Source organism: Carcharodon carcharias, chromosome 19 (assembly GCF_017639515.1).
Source record: "Carcharodon carcharias isolate sCarCar2 chromosome 19, sCarCar2.pri, whole genome shotgun sequence".
In the NCBI taxonomy this organism is placed as follows: domain Eukaryota; kingdom Metazoa; phylum Chordata; class Chondrichthyes; order Lamniformes; family Lamnidae; genus Carcharodon; species Carcharodon carcharias.
The window spans coordinates 41,287,443-41,304,047 of NC_054485.1; the positions used below are offsets into that span (position 1 = coordinate 41,287,443).

Sequence of the window (16,605 nt, forward strand, 5' to 3'; positions counted from 1 at the left end):
CTGGTTCAGTTCAGTTTCTGGTCAATACCAAATACTAGGATGTTGATAATGGGGGATTCAGTGATGTTAGTGCCATTGAATATCAAGGGGAGATCGTTAGATTCTCTCTTGTTAAAGATGGTCATTGCCTGGCACTTGTGTGGCACGGATGTTACTTACCACATATCAGCCCAAGGTTGACTGTTGTCCAGGCTTTGCTGCATTTGGACACGGAATGCTTCAGTATCTGGGGAATGTTAGTGAACATTGTGGAATTGTCATTTGATATGATGGTTTTATGGTCTCAGTATGATCTTTGCACAATTTTAAGCTGCAGAGAACAAATTTTGCAAGCCAGACCAATTCCCGTGTGTCAACAGGTTCAAGGTTTATTGTGAAGCTAACTGAAAAATTTCAACATGTGATCACATTTTGGTTCAAGGCAAGCATAGTGTGCCCTATTAAGGTTGACTTTTAGCACACTAGACATGAATAAAACATATTCACAATAGTGCCAAATGATAAGACATGGTACATGCTGCCACTTCAAACTTACTTAAGATGAGCAATGTAAAGGAAAGTCGCCAGCATATGAAGGAAGAGGGGCTGAAAACCCACTGCCTTCCCACCACTCTTGAGCCTAGAGTGAAATAGGATAACAGCTGATGGCTGCAAAATAAATCAGGATCCAAAAGAGTAAGGACCCCAGCCTCTCAAACTTTCTGGGAGGACTTTGTTTGGTGTCTACATACATTTGGTTCCCTGTGCCAGTTGATATAGCTGATATGTTACACTTATCACCATTCATGTCTCAAATTATTCATATCCTGCACCACAAAGTTCTACTTTCTGAAATAAATCTATCTCATTTGCATTTGAATGAATCAAAATGACTTGTTGCCACTCTCTCACTCAGGAATTGCTTCATAAATTGACCAGACCGTTGCAGAAACTTTTCTGCTTCTATAGTCTTCTCTTGTTATAGTTACAGCTGACAAACATAATGCACCTTAACAAAATAAAACAAATGAGTGAAGCTGTCACCAAAAAAGCGATAACTCAAATTTATGAAAACAATGTGTGCGGGACAGATCTTGAATGCTGGACTGCCATAGATTCTAGGAGTCATGATAGCTGCCTGCAAACTTGATAAAGGAAGCCCAGGTTGATGGCACATGTTAAATGAGAGGAAACATTTTCAATTCTGTAAGTCCACTGTGTGGTCAGATTGTTCCTGAGTGGCCTCTTGTATGTAGCCATAGAAAGCAACATTTTCCAAAATGCCCTGCTGCCTAACTGAGGCTGCAACATAGTGCTGATATACAGGGGCACATGCCTTAGCAGAGCCTTGGTGACTTGTAGAAGAACACCACTCCCCATCAAGCCTAATAAGTATGTGCTCTCCAAAAAAAATAGATTTTAGTTCCACTTTGAAGCTGACAAGGAAGTCTGACATGAGTATGTTAACAGTCACGACTCCACATACAAATTTCCCAATCTCCTGTCAGGTTTAGCACAAACTATAGGTAGATGCTAAGCCAAAATTGGAACAAGTCCCCTTATCTGGAATGGCTTGATGCCATAATTAGTTAATGTGAATACCCTACCTTTGAACATTTTATTTCAGCTTCAAATACCACAATACTCAGCTGCTAGGAACATATCCAAGAGGGGGACTTGCATCAAGATCCAAGCAGCTCAGAGGCATCAAACTCAATGTTAACGTATCCAGCTACTCTGGAATGACTCTTGGTGAAACTGGAGGAGCGCTATGTATAATTTGAGATATGATGGTGGTTCTCTGAGATGGAACATTAGTTATTAAACTGAAAATATATTTTATTAGACTGGTGATGTTTTGATTTTAAAAAATACACATGGTGGAAGACTTAGCATTGAAAATACTCTTTGAAGTATTTCACACTGTTATAAATTAGGTGCCAAATAAGCTTTCTCTAATATAAGGTTACTAGTAACAGCTCATTTGGAATTTCATGAATAACTTGGCAACTACACATGGATAACATACTAATTAGAAAACTAATTCATACTTGTACTCACAATTAATTTCATTGGGACTGACTGCTTTACTATTGGATATAATAATTAAATAGCTATGCAGTGAAGTGTACTATAAAATGTGTAATTTAACAAATAGACTGACAAATTAGTAAATTGACTGGTACATTAGTTAGGAATGGTTGATGCAAATGTATTTTTTTTAAATCACCACCTTATTTTTTCAAAGGGATTAGAAAAGTATTTCAATGGCTGTGAATTTTGATTGTTCTTAATATAAGAGTTCTTGTGGACCTCTTCGATACGTTATCTGTCATTTAATGTTCCAGTCAACTTGGGCTTCCTTTACCAAAAGTGACCAGAATTCAGAATAAATTGATACCAAATCAGCAATCTTAGTTTTTAAAAAATTACAATTTTTGTAGAAAACATAAAAAAGTTACACTACTTCAGTTGGCCTGCTGTCCTGACCTTGCAGTTATTGTACATTCTTTTGGATAAGTTAAGTATTTTGGCCTGCATGTGCACACAGACTTGGGAGTGTCAAAGAAAAAAATGCAAAAAAAGACCATTCTTAGCATAGAAAATGCTCATTTTAATGACACAATTCCCAACAGACATAACAGAAAACCTGGGTTTCCATTGTCATCAGTTGATTCAATAGCTAAAATGACAGCACATAAACCAAAGAATTATTAAAGACTGGGCACATAGTTATGCAGATCACATGCTTTTATGATCAATTCATACAAATATTGTATACAAGGGGTTCTGGATAGAGTTGTGGAACTCTCCTTCAACATACAATAATCATAGGCAATGTGTTGACAAGAGTCTGCAATATGACACAAAAACCAAACATAACCTCTGCAACAATTTGAAAATATGCATGTTATTAGAGCAGATCCTGTGGATGATTTCAGAACTTCTTCTTATCACAATTTTTAATGTCATTTGAAGTCCTCCTTTCAACAGCTATCCTCTTAAATCCTTCAGGTTTTCAGTATTTCACATATTTTACAGGAGGTATCAAAATATTAGTTAATGCATTTTCTTAGAAAGTATCAATCATTTTAAAATCTTTGTATCCAATTAATGTGCTTGAATATTTGTTACATAATTCATTTGTTGTACTAACATACCATAATGCATTTAACGATAAGGCAAGGACATGGACATTGATATAACCAACATGTTCAATCATAACGAGATGCTATGTAATTATAATGGTATTGGCGTGAATTAGTATTGTAATTACTACTTCATTAATGTATAATTGCACTCTTATTCATGGGTTTTCAAATCAAATGTTATCAAATTACTTCTCTAGTTTTCGATGTCGTATGCAATAAAAATGAATTGTTGTTGCATACAAATGACAACAATGAACTGAGTGCAGGTTTTGGGAGTGCAGGAGAGAAGTAAGGTTCAAATAAGGAACTAATATTCACAGCCAAGAGAATGCTGACTCCTCTGTGCCCATCATTGCTTGACACTTTTAAAATAGGGAAATATTTGCTAAAGTTAAAGTTGTTGCATTATATATTTTTTATTGGAATTAGGAGATCAAAGCATTTATAGTGATATGCCCCTGATGAGACAGTGCAGCATAAACAACAGCGGAGCAAGATAAATGCAATGAGAAGAACACTGCATATAATAACCTAACAGGGAGGCAGGACAAACAGACCCGCAGCTCAATCTGACAATTTATTAGGCACATTTTTTTTTCAACTAAACATGATACCCACGTCAGCGGGATTTCCCAAGAAGACCACTGGAGATATTCCTTTGTGAAAGGACAAGGTCAATGGCCTCAAACTCAAAGCAGCTGCTTTTTCTTAAATTTCACAATGTCCTTCAAATGACTGTGGAGATGAATTTGAACATCAAGAATATAATCTCTCCAAGGTAGCGGGAATGCTGCTAAAGCAGGACTATCAGATAGGCCAGGATGCTGTGCAGAGCTGAAACAGCTTAAAAATCTTGGATCATAACAGGTAAAAGTGGTATTGCATTTGTAGCAGGTGTTTCTTTAATTTTCAATTGAGCAATTCTATTTTTGAACTTTATAATTTTCTTGCTGAGAGTTAACTCAATAGGACAAATCTTTGCTGATTAAGAAAATTCTCCTTTCCCGTACCCTGTCATTTCTCCAAGGTTTTTTGGTGTTCTGACTTCAACTTCAGGAACCAATTCTCACACCCTGACTGAACAGCTAACTGGACCTGCCACAAAAGCCACAGCAGACTGCATGCCCCTCTCAGTCAACCTTTCAGTCAGTTAATTCTCCTGATGGAACTGCTGGCTGAGTGAAGCGGCGGTGGAATGAGAGGATTGTTAAATCAGGCAGGCACTTATTTAGCCAGTTATGATCTGTTCACTAACCCTCGAATCTCCTAGCATTTTAAGGCAACTGGGAGACTTACCCTGGGATGGGAAGAGAAATCATGGGCCCTGGTGCTTCTCCTGTTTCTGCGCCCCTTATCCCCACTGCACCACCCCCCAACCCTCACATTAACCCTCCCTCTCATATCCCAGTAGCTTCTGGTTTACAGTCTTGTAGGCTTTATATTTTTACCCTTTTGGTGCGAAGCAAGGGGTGGGTGTGGGGGAATAACTTCTTATTTGTTTGAAGTCCAGTAGAGTGGGGGAATAACTACTTATTTGTTTGAAGTCTAGTAGAGTGGGAAATATACATGATCCGCAATGGGCTGCTACAACCTTGCCTCCAGGCGTTTAGGGGGGACTTGCCAGCGTGTGGATGAATATGAGTATACAGATCCGGGTAATTTCTAAGCCTTTGTTCTTGTTCTTTAGAACATTTTCACAAAACTTTTCAGAGAAAAATTGCCCCAGAGATTAACATACAGCAAAATTCCACAGCACAAAAATCTCCAGGCCCTTTGAAATTGAACCACTTGCATAAACCATTTATTATTCGATTTTTATTCATTTATCAACAGCTGTGGATACCAAGCCTTAATGATATGCATTAATCTCATGTATCAAGCAATAAGAAGATGGCTCAATATTATTGAAAATTGCATCAAATAGCACAAATTGTGTACATTTCTGAGTCATTTTTTTGGCTTAAATCTATCTTTAAAATCACATGGTAAAGTTATGTAACAGAGACACAACAGTAATCAACTCAAACACATGATTAACGGACCAAGCATTTTCTTTTGTAGATGCCTAAAAAGACTTTGCTCTGGCATGTAGATTCCAGACTATAATTGATTAATTGATCTCATGGAAATGGAGAATTAAATATTCACTTAAAGGGAACAAAAGTAAAAAAGAATTGCAAGAATGAAATCTCCCTTATACTTATGTTTACAAATTACTTTGTAAAATTTAGTAGTTTTGAATTCTGAAAATATTCTCGATAGTGAACATCTTTGATCAGCTTAACTATTTTGATGTGTAGCATGGAAATAGATGCCTATTTACTATTATATTTTAGGTTACTGCTGAATATTTTTCCTCCCTTTGCCTCTGAAGCCAATGACTTTTAATTCTCAATTTTCCACAATTGGCCTGAGGCAACCAAATGCTAATCACTGGGGAAATCTAAGGCATGCATTCATGTTTTAAGGTGTGGCTCCATGGCTTGTGAAGGTGGTTTTTTTGGAGCATTTCAAAACTTCAGTATAGTGTTTTTTTATATTTTTTTTTTCGCTAGTGCAGACACGATGGGCTGAATGGCCTCTTTCTGTGCCATAACTTTTCTATGGTTCTATCCTTTGTGCATCCGGATTTGTGAACTATAGTCCCTTTGGAGTCGAACTGTTTCATATAGCTCGAGAAAACATTATGGGGCTTTTGTACTCTACGCATCTATTCACAAAACCCATTAAAAGTTCTGGTTTCAATATGAAACTTGGGGCTGGGATTAGATACAAACATACAAACAAAGAGCAGGAGTAAGCCATTTGGCCCTTCGAGCTTGCTCCACCATTTAATGAGATCGTGGCTGATCTGATAGTAACCTCAAATCTGCATCCCACCTACCCTCAATAAGCTATCACCCCTTTGCTGACCAAGAATCTACCCACCTCTGCCTTAAAAACATTCAAAGACTCTGCTTCCACTGCCTTTTCAGGAAGAGTTCCAAAGACTCACGACTTTTAGAGAAAACATTTTGCTTCATCTCTGTTTTAAATGGGCGAACCCTTATTTTTAAACAGTGATCCCGAGTTTTAGATTCTCCTACATCCACCCTGTCGAGACGCCTCAGGATCTTAAACATTTCAATCAAATCGCCTCTTACTCTTCTAAACTCCAGCAGATACAAGCTTAGCCTGCCCAACCTTTCCTCATAAGACAACCTGCCCCTTCCAGGTATTAGTCTGGTAAATCTTGTCTGAACTGCTTCCAACGCATTTACATCCTTCCTTAAATAGGGTGACCAATACTGTACAGTACTCCATATATGGTCTCACTAATACTCTGTATAACTGAAGCATAACCTCCCTACTTTTGTATTCAATTCCCCTTACAATAAATGATAACATTCTATTAGCTTTCGAATTACTTGCTGTACTTGCAAACTAGCCTTTTGTGAATCATGCACTAGGACACCCAGATCCATCTGCATCTTAGAGCTCTGCAATCTCTCACCATTTAGATAATATGCTTCTTTTATTCTTCCTGCCAAAATGCACAATTTTACATTTTCCCACTCCATTTTCCAGATCTTTGCTCACTCATTTAACCTATCTATATCTCCTTGTAGCCTCCTTATATCCTCTTGACAACTTACTTCCTACCTATATTTGTGTCATCAGCAAATTTGGCGACCATCCCATCCATCCCTTCATCCAAGTCATTTATATAAATTGTAAACAGTTGAGGTCCCACACTGTAGCACACCACTCATCTTGCCAACCTGAAAAAGATCCATTTATGCCTACTCTCTTCTTCCTGTTAGCCAGCCAATCTTCCATTCATGACAGTATGTTACCCCTTATACCATGAGCTTTTATTTCCTGCAACAACCTTTGATGTGGCACTTTATCATATGCCTTCTGGAAATCTAAGTAAAGTACATCCACTGGTTCCCCTTTATCCACAGCACATGTTACTTCCTCAAATAACTCCAATAAGTTGGTTAAACATGATTTCCCTTTTACAAAACCAGGTTGACTCCACATGATTACCTTGAACTTATCCAAGTGCCCTGCTATAACTTTAATAAAAACTTCAAACATTTTCTCTATGACAGATGTTATGCTAACGGACCTGTAGTTTCCTGTTTTCTGGCTCTTTTCCAAATAATAGAGTTACATTTGCTATCTTCCAATCTAATGGGAACTTTCCCGAATCTAGGGAGTTTTGGAAAATTAAAGCTAATGCATCAACTATCTCATGAGCCACTTCTATTAAGGCCCTAGGATAAAGTCCATCAGGACTCGGGCACCTGTCAGCCCGCAGCTCCAACAACTTACTCAGTATCACCCTCTGGTCATTGTAGTTTTCCTGAGTTCCTCCTTCCCTTCCGTTTCCTGATTTATAGCTGCTTCCGGGATGTCGCTTGTATCCTTTATAGCAAAGACTGATGCAAAGCACTTGTTGAGTTTACCTGCCATTTCCTTGTTTTCCATTATCAATTCTCCAGACTCATTTTCTATTGGACCATCATTCACTTTGTTAACACGTTTCTTTTTAAAATATTTATAGAAGCTAATACTATCTGTTTTTATACTTCTGGCTAGTTTTTCCTCATACTCTAATTTTTCCATCCTTATTAATCTTTTAGTCATTCTTTGTTGTTCCTTATATTCCGTCCAATCTTCTGGCCTTCCACCTATCTTTGCACAATTATTTGCTTTTTCTCTAAGATTGATACTATCTTTAACCTTTCTAGTTAACCATGGATGGTCCGTCTCTTGGACTTTTTCTTACTAGTTGGAATGTATCGATTCTGTGTACTCTGAAATATCCCCTTAAATATTTGCCACAGCATCTTTATTGACCTATCCCCTAACCTAATTTGCCAATTCATTTTAGCCAGCTCTGCTTTCATGCCCTCATAATTGCCCTTACTTAAGTTTAAAAACACCGTGTAAATTTGGGATGATTCCACCCTAAGTGTGGTAGCGGATAGGTAAAACAATATTTTATCCACCTGCCACAATGGCGGCTTTTCATGCCGTATTGTCCCAAACCCACAGCGTTAATTATCCATTCCCGGGAAACATGCCACATTCCAGCCACACGCACACCTCTCAGTGCTTTCAGCCCACGACTGCTGCAAAGAAGACATGGTCCTGAAAGGCAAAAAGACTGCAGCCCCAAGGTGCAATGACACATCCCTGAACACAGTAGAGACTCGCTGTGATGTCCTCTACCCCTGCTCTGGCTGCAGGATGGGGCAGCAGCCTCACTAATCCGGCATCGGGGCGGTAGCAGTGATGGTCGGTGCCAATGCCCTGTAAAAGAGGACAGCCACCTAGTGCCACTACAGGACGAATGGTCTCATCCATCCTGCCAGGATAAGTCATTCTTCTCATCACTCTCAACTCACACACTCACAAACCCAACACACATACAGAGGGATCCCACACATCAAGGGACAACACCACTAACTCTCACACACACTCTCACCTCTCCATCAGGCTCATACCCTCTCGTGCGCATGTCCCTATCCCATCCATGGCTCCGCTCACCACACAAACATTCCACGCAGTGCTGCTCACATTCTCTCCATTTGTTTTCATGCAGGAGAATCCTGCTCACATCAGCAGGGAGAGGTTGCGGACCAGGGGATGGAGTGGCCCACAAATCAGCCTCTCACTCACTTTGAGGAGCGCGCCATCACTCTGACTGATAAGGATACGGACCGTGCCAGCGACGGTGAGGTTGGCAGTGAACACCCTCAAAGGATCCTACACCACATCATCCCTCTCTCAATGCAAGTGTGAGTGCTCTCTCTCCTGCTTTTGACTCTGCTGCCATGCACAAATTATCCCTACTTTGGTTCACAGGGAACTCTGCCAAGCGACCGACACTCTCAGCCAGCCAGTCCCTCAGCTCCATCCAGGTCCTCACCTCCAGCCAAGTGATCACCTCCTCATTTGAAGAGCTGGAAATAAGCAGCCTGGAACACCTGTCACAATGCTCACCCACAGCTTCCATCAGCACAAAGACACACACCTTGGTGGAATCTAGATCTAGAGCAGGCTTGAGTTCGCAATCTGGTGGTCACCGCATGGGCACATGGCCACAGGAGGCAGGTTCATGCAAGCTCTCTGGTACTTGGAGGACTGCTGGGGATCAGGCATCTGTGAGGTCCGAGTCAAATGTTGAGCCTCTAGATTTGGCTTTCCAACTCATCCTGAAGGAGTGCGTCTGCCTGCTCTCTGATGAAGTGTTGCCCACTTGTGCGTGTATGGAGGTCTCCATGGGGAGGATGGCGGATGTCATGGAGACCCTGGTCCAGTAGAATGTGGAGATGTGCGCAGACGTGCAATCCATCGCGGGAGCCATGGGCTTGTCTGCCACAACTCTCATTTCTCTTTCGATTTGGACAGCATGGTCTTTTTTGTCAGCTCCCCCATCTTTTCCCCTCCCCTGTCACCCAGTTTCTTTCCCCTGTCATAGTTGATCCCCTGGCATCACCTTCCACCTCCCCTCTGTGACCAACCAGCCACAGACCCTTTCCTTCCTTCACGAAAATCCCAACACCATCCACATTGACCTCCCTGACCTCGTCCTTTCCACTCCCAGGGTCCGTGTCTACCTCAGAGTCCCACCAACCACCCTCTCTGTCCCTTCTACCACTCCTGCCGAACCCTCATCCTCAAACCCTACCACCTCACTCTGCCCTCAGTCATTCTCACCAATCGCTCATACCATGCCCACCCTCTGTTCACTCCCCAGGAGGCAGTCATGGACCCTGTCATGAAGCTATTAATGTATATATTATTGGAAAATATTTTAATTTTAAAATAGTGGATGGTCTGTGGGTGTGTCTTAATTGGATTAAAGCCAGCTAGTCTGGGTGCTTTGTGTACTAGTTTTAATATGTAAGATAGATGGAGTGCATTTGCATTTTTTGAATAAAGCATTCAAGAAGTGGGGTGAAAACTACCATCTAGCTAGCAGATACCAAGCAACATGTTTATATTACCAATAAAATTGGTATGATGAAAAGAGTTTTATTGTTAGAAAGGTTTAATTCTGAGGTTGGTGATACAATGAGAATTTACATTCAATGGGCTGTGCTAGGCATAACTTCAGCAGTGTTGTGTGTGTAGAGTTGAGGCAATGTGAGATCAAAAGCAGCTGTAAGCCTCCAACTGTCTCCACAGGAACCAAAGTGAAAAAACCTAATTTTGAATTCATAAGATGAAAATGCTTTGCCTGGTGTCTGGTTAAGTTTATGGGTTGCTGTTGCCTTAATGGAGATTAGTTTGGGAATTTGTTAAAAGTTATAATAGTAGTAATTTGTAGCCACGTGTATGTATATTTTAACCTGTGTAAATTAATAAAATGTTTAATTTAGTTTAATGTAAAACCTCAAACTAGTGGTCTGATTCCTGAATTTAGAATTGCGTCTCAAACATAACACTTAAAATTATAATTATGACAATTGTTTAAAGTTTCCCTCTGATTTTTATACAACACAGCTTTAACAAACTTTATCGGTTATAACAGACCCATCAGACTCCTGCCTTTCACACTCACCTGGACATCCCCCCGTCTGGACCCCTTCCCCCCCTACCAGAATCCTTTCCCCCCAATTAGTCCCTCTGCTTCCTGACTCCCTCAGACACCCGGCTTCTTCCACTACCTCCTCCCTTCACCCGACTCCTTCCTTCACCCTTCCTCTCCTCCCTCCTCTCTCCGCACTCCTCCATCCCCTCTCCGCACTCCTCCCTCTTTTCTCCACACTCCTCCCTCCTTTCTCCACACTCCTCACTGCACTCCTTCCCCCATAGTTCCGCCACCCCCCGAAACAGCTTCCTCTCCCAGTTGATCCTAGACCTTCCTCTCCCACCGCCTTGACAACCATGCATTTTGAGCATCAATGGTGACTTTCCAACTTTCACGAGCTGCTTTACAGCAGGGCCATGTCCAAGAGAATCCACCCCGCATGCCATGGACTTAGGTGTCAAGTATGGAGCTTACAACCCAGGCTTGTCCTGGAGGTCTATCTGCGGTGTGCTAGCTGAAGCTTCATTCGATTAAAGCCTCCCGGGTGTCCCTGCCTCCCTGCTGTATGCCCGGGTCAGCATCTACCCCCTCAGCAATTCCCTGTGCATACTCATCCTTGGACATGCTGCTGGAGTCATTGTGTGCAGCCGCAACCACTGCATTGACGTCTTCATCGTCCACTGCATCCCCCCTTTCCAGCGCAAGATTGTGGAGAGTGCAGCATGCAACCACTATCACCGAGACACGATCTGGGGGGCACTGGAGTGCGCCCCCGAGCGCTCCAGAAATCAGAAGCTCATCTTGAGAAGATTGATGGCTCTCTCCACTACAGCCTATGTGGAGGCATAGCTCCTATTGCACCGCTGCTCAGCTTCTGATCTTGGATGGCGGAGAGGCGTTATGAGCCCTCATCTGAGAGGATAGCCCTTGTCAACCACTAGCCATCCATCATGCCGGGCTGGAGCACTGAAGAGCCCCGGCACCTGGGAGTGTCTGAGTATATAGGCATCATGGGAGCTGCCTGGGTATCTTGCCCCGACTTGTAGAATCAGCATCCTGTGATCACGCACTATCTGCGTTCATGGAGTGGAAGCCCTTCCTGTTGACGAAGGCACCGGGCTCACCTGCTGGCACCTTGATGGCCACATGTGTGCAGTATATTGCATCCTGGATGTATGGGAAGCCAGCAATGGCCGCAAAGCCTCTAGCTCACTGTGTCTAGTTTGCCTGGTCCCAACGGAAGTGGATGAAGGTCAATGCCCACCTGAACAAATCGTTTGAGACCTGCTTGACACAAGTGTGGACAGCTGATTGGGAGACACCGCAAAGATCACCCACCGAGCACTAAAAGGAGCCAGAAGCATAGAAGGTGAGGGCAGCTGTGACCTTTAAAGCCACTGGCATGGGGTGTCCACCCACACAATTAGTGAAGATCTCAGGCTCAATCATCTGACAGATATAGCTGACTGTCTCCCTTGAGAGACAGAACCTCCTTCGGCACGGCACCTGTATACCCTGAAAGCAGGATAGTGGCGTCTTCTGCGGCCCTTTCTGCCTTGGTCCACCTCTTGGTCCTGCGCCCCTTGTGCTTGCACCTGTCCTCCCAAAGGTGGTTCCCCTGGAGACTGAATGTACAATCCTGGCCTACTCCCCCCTCTAGCTCTCCCTTCCTCCTCAGAGGAGGTGCCTCCAGTGGACAGTTCAGCTCCCCTTCTCAGGCCAAGGGAAGGCTTCCTGAAACCTACAGGCCCAGAAAAGATTCCTCAATGCAGCGTGTTGACCTGGATGTTGAGAGTCCAGACAAAGCAGCTGGTTTGTGTTTTAAAGTACTGCAGATCACACAGGCAAGTATCAGTAACTTTGAAAAATAAAGACATGACAATGCACACTTGCGACCCCAGTATGCCCTCTTATCCCACCCGTGGATGAGGTTAATACAAATGTGTCCTACCTGCCTGCCCATTGCACCCATGCGCCAACCCGACGATTGCATGGGCACCAAAAAATCTGCATCTATTGGTGAATTAAGGACCTTAGGCGGCCGGTTAATTAATGGTGGATGCGCATTTGACATCATCGCGTGCCCACCCAATGAAATATCACCCTGGCACACAGTGACATTGGGACACTTGCCCAACGTCACCATGCGTCATTTTACACAAGGACGCGGGGGGCCCGCCCCTGCACTCCAACAGGAAAATTCTGCCCACTGTTACATTTGTACTCTCTATCCCTTCCTGTCACAGTCTGTTTTTCATTTCCCTTAATAATATCTTGCTCTTTTTGCCTTCCACACCTTCCCAAATTTGACTCCTTGTCTCCACAACTTAATTTAAAACCGCCTCTACTTCCCTAGTCACGCAGCTCGCAAAAACATCATTCCCAACACGGTACAGCTGTAGACCGTCCCAACAGTACAGATCCCATTTGCCCCAGTATTGGTGCCAGTGCCCCACGAACCAGAACCCACTTCTCCCACGCCAGGTTTTTAGCCACGCATTCATCTCCCTAATCTGATTTGTCCTATGCCAATTTGCATGTGGCTGAGGAAATAATCCAGAAATTATGACCTCTTGAGGATCTGCTTCTTAATTTGATGTGAAGCTCCTCATGCTAACTATGCAGAGCCTCCTTCCTCATCCTGTTGAGGTTAGGTTAAGGCTAGACTTAAACAAAAACATATTGACAACATTGTTACTGTTAGGTTTAGCGTTAGGATTGAAACCACTATTACTCCCTCATGTAGACCAGTCAGAAAGCAACCTCATGAATTGTTAATTCAATTGCTTTCTGCACAATTTCGAGTTCCTCAGTGCTTCCATATCTTTACACTTCTCACACAACAAAATAAAACATCGGAGACATTAGGCTTGGGTATTTTGTCAGAAATCCAGGTGGATTCAGATATACCACCGGATACATTCAGGTATCTCCATTCCTGCAAAACTCTTCTGACAATAACATGGCACCAGGAGCCACCAGTCACTCTCTGCTTCCACCTGTTGAACCCTCTGTCTTTTTCCATTACAGTTAGGGTTTTGTTTTAGTGCTTTTCCACTGTCCTGCTCCACCTTTTACCATCAGATACATCTAATTGAAAAGGATGTTTAACCACAAAGCTGAGGAACATGTGACTCTCTGCTACAAAGTTCAGGTGGCTGAAGGGCATTCTCGAGCAGAGAATCAAAGCCCAACTGGGAAAATGGGAGCAGACGGAGAGAGGCGGAGAAAATATGAGGCTGTGATTGGAGGGGTGGAAAGTGGGAGTTGTACCTGACTCACTATCAGCTATCACGGTTTCAGCGGTCACTGGTAGAAATACCCCAATTTGCCAATAGTCAGTCCACCTATGGGAGCCAAAGATTTGTCCGTGACCCCAGCCCTGGTCTACAGCTCTAAGGGGGTTGATAATTGAAATGCTTGACTTGGAATGTGTGATAGCTGAGGAAAACAAATATCCCACTTTACTGAGGATTGCACATCTTTCTCTCTCATTTACTTCTTTATTTTAAGCTCAGCAGATAGATGCAATCAGATTGTATGTTATTTTGCATACTTTGCAAAAATTACTTCATTAAAAAAGTTTAAGCATTGCTACACTAATCTAAATATATCTCAATCAGCCTGCTTCCCTAACAGAAAGGGAGAGTGGTGCATATTCTGGGATGCAAATGTGAACATCAGGAACCCACTACTCACTTTGGGGTGCTTTATATTATAATTAAATCAGGCCGGTGAAAAACTAACCTGGAGAAAGAATTAAAATAAAATTCATATTGAAGGGATTAGTTGCAGAACTCAAAAGTAAAACCCCTCCCTACTGTTCCACTAACCATGGCCCAGGGGCCCTTTCCCTCCTGATCTCTTCTCTAAGTCCTAAAATCCTCTCTCAGTCTAGTTCCTCAATGATGTTTTCTGTGGCCCCAGGGGGAGGCTTTCAGACTTCAGAGGAGGGGACAGGAGGGGAAGAGCCCCACGTCACAGACATCAATCCTTAAAAAAAGATAGCAAAGTGTACCTTCTAAGCTAGAAACAGTGGAAGTCCAAAGAGACTTGAGATTCCAAGTGCATCAAACGTTAAAATGTCATGAACAAATACAGAAAATAATCAAAAAAGCTAATGGAAGGTTGGGCTTTATCTGGAGGACTAGAATACCAGGGGTGGAAGTTCTGCCACAGCAGATAACATCCAAAGCAAACAGGGTTCTTGGATTTCTGAGGAGGAATCTTTGGTAGAGCAACAGAAGTATCAGAGCTGACTAAATGTTTTTCATCCAATCCTGGAGTATACACATTGCATGTGGGATCCTTATAAGGCGAGAGATAGAAATAAGATTGAAGCAGTCTAAAGACATGCTGCACAATTCTGCATGAATCACTATGGGAAATGCATCAGTGTCACATCCTTGATCGCAGATTTGGAATGGGGAAAACAACAGCAAAGGAGGGAGAAAAATAGACTGACCGTGTTCTATAAAATATGGAATGAACTGGTGGGAATTGACAGAAACAAGTACCTGGCGTCCTCTGGCAATGACAAAACATGACATAGTCATCCACACAAATCACAAAGACTATTTGTTTCCAAGACAGTGTATCAACAATCTTTCTTCCCAAGGACAATCCCTCACTGGAATAAACTGGCAAATAGTTACAGTCTCATCACTTGAAATCTTCAAGGCCCATCTTTAGATTATTTCTGTTTAAAAGTTTTGATGATCAAGATGATTATCTCAGAAGGTCATGCTTGGTTTAGCTAACGCTACCCATAGAAAGGTTGGTGGAATAAGGATATTTGCTGACACAACTAACGCAGAAACAGAAGCTTAACAAAACCCTGGTCAACTCACATCTGGAGTACTGTCAGAAATTATGGGCCCACACCTGGGAAAAGATATACTGGCTTTGGAGAGAGTCCAGAATGTTACTTGGAATTCAAGGGGTAAATTATGCGGAGAGATAACACAAACTATGATAAAATATAAACAAAAAATGCTGAAAATATGCAGCAGGTCAGGCAGCATATTTAGAGAGAGAAACAGAGTTAATGGGCTGGATGTTCATTGCAGGGTCGGGAACCCAGCATCCAGATGAATTTCGGGTCCCGAACTCACTCCCGAACTGCATCATTCTTGCGATGCTATGCTCAAATGTAAATGGCCAAATTAATCAGGTGACAGGCTCAGCACCCAATGAAAGGCACCAAGTGCCTCCAGGAAGCAGGAACTGCCTGCCTGGCACCAGTGAAAAAGACAAGAGGCAGCCATATTGGGAGCTGCCACACCTTTGCCAAAGAGACCAGGCAGCTCCGTAGAGGGATGCCAGCATCCACAGCATCCAGGGGAGACATGCAGGTGAGATTACAGTGCAGCTCTGGAACCAGCAGAAAGAGAACCAGGAGAGTTCATTTATAAGTCAACGTGGAGAAATGTTATGGTTCTCCATCAAACCCGACAGCTATAACTCTTTTGAGTACAAACACGTTTCCATCTGTTTCAGATGAAGTTACATTGTTTCATAGTTTGCCATTGTGAGATTTGAACTCTTGATAATCTTTTAAAATGAAAACAATTAAACTAAATCAACAAAATTGAGATAAATCAGGCACAGCCCCTAATTCAGGTCAGCTGTAAAACCCAAGGACAAAATTTAAAGGAACCTTACAAACTTTAAATCAAAATGTGATTAAAGGGGTCAACAAAACACCCCAGTCCCCGCGGTGCCCACTGAGCACGGAAGGCCTCGGGCGTGTCAGCAGACACCGCGTGCTCCCTCTCCAGGGACATCCGGCAGTGAACGTAGCCGCGGAAGAGGGACAAACAATCGGGCGGGACTCCCCCGTCGATCGCCCGCTGCCTGGACCTGTTAATGGCCAACTTGGCCAGGCCCAAGAGCAGGTTCACGAGGAGGTCCTCCTCCTTCTCGACCCCCTTCCGCACTGGG

General features: G+C 42.7%; 1 protein-coding gene across 1 annotated transcript in view; it reads right to left on the bottom strand.

The window, feature by feature from the left end:
* The window catches only part of csmd2 (CUB and Sushi multiple domains 2), a 736,338-nt gene that overhangs the window by 706,197 nt on the left and 13,536 nt on the right, over window positions 1–16,605 (bottom strand). The gene's annotated exons all lie outside the window — the stretch shown is intronic.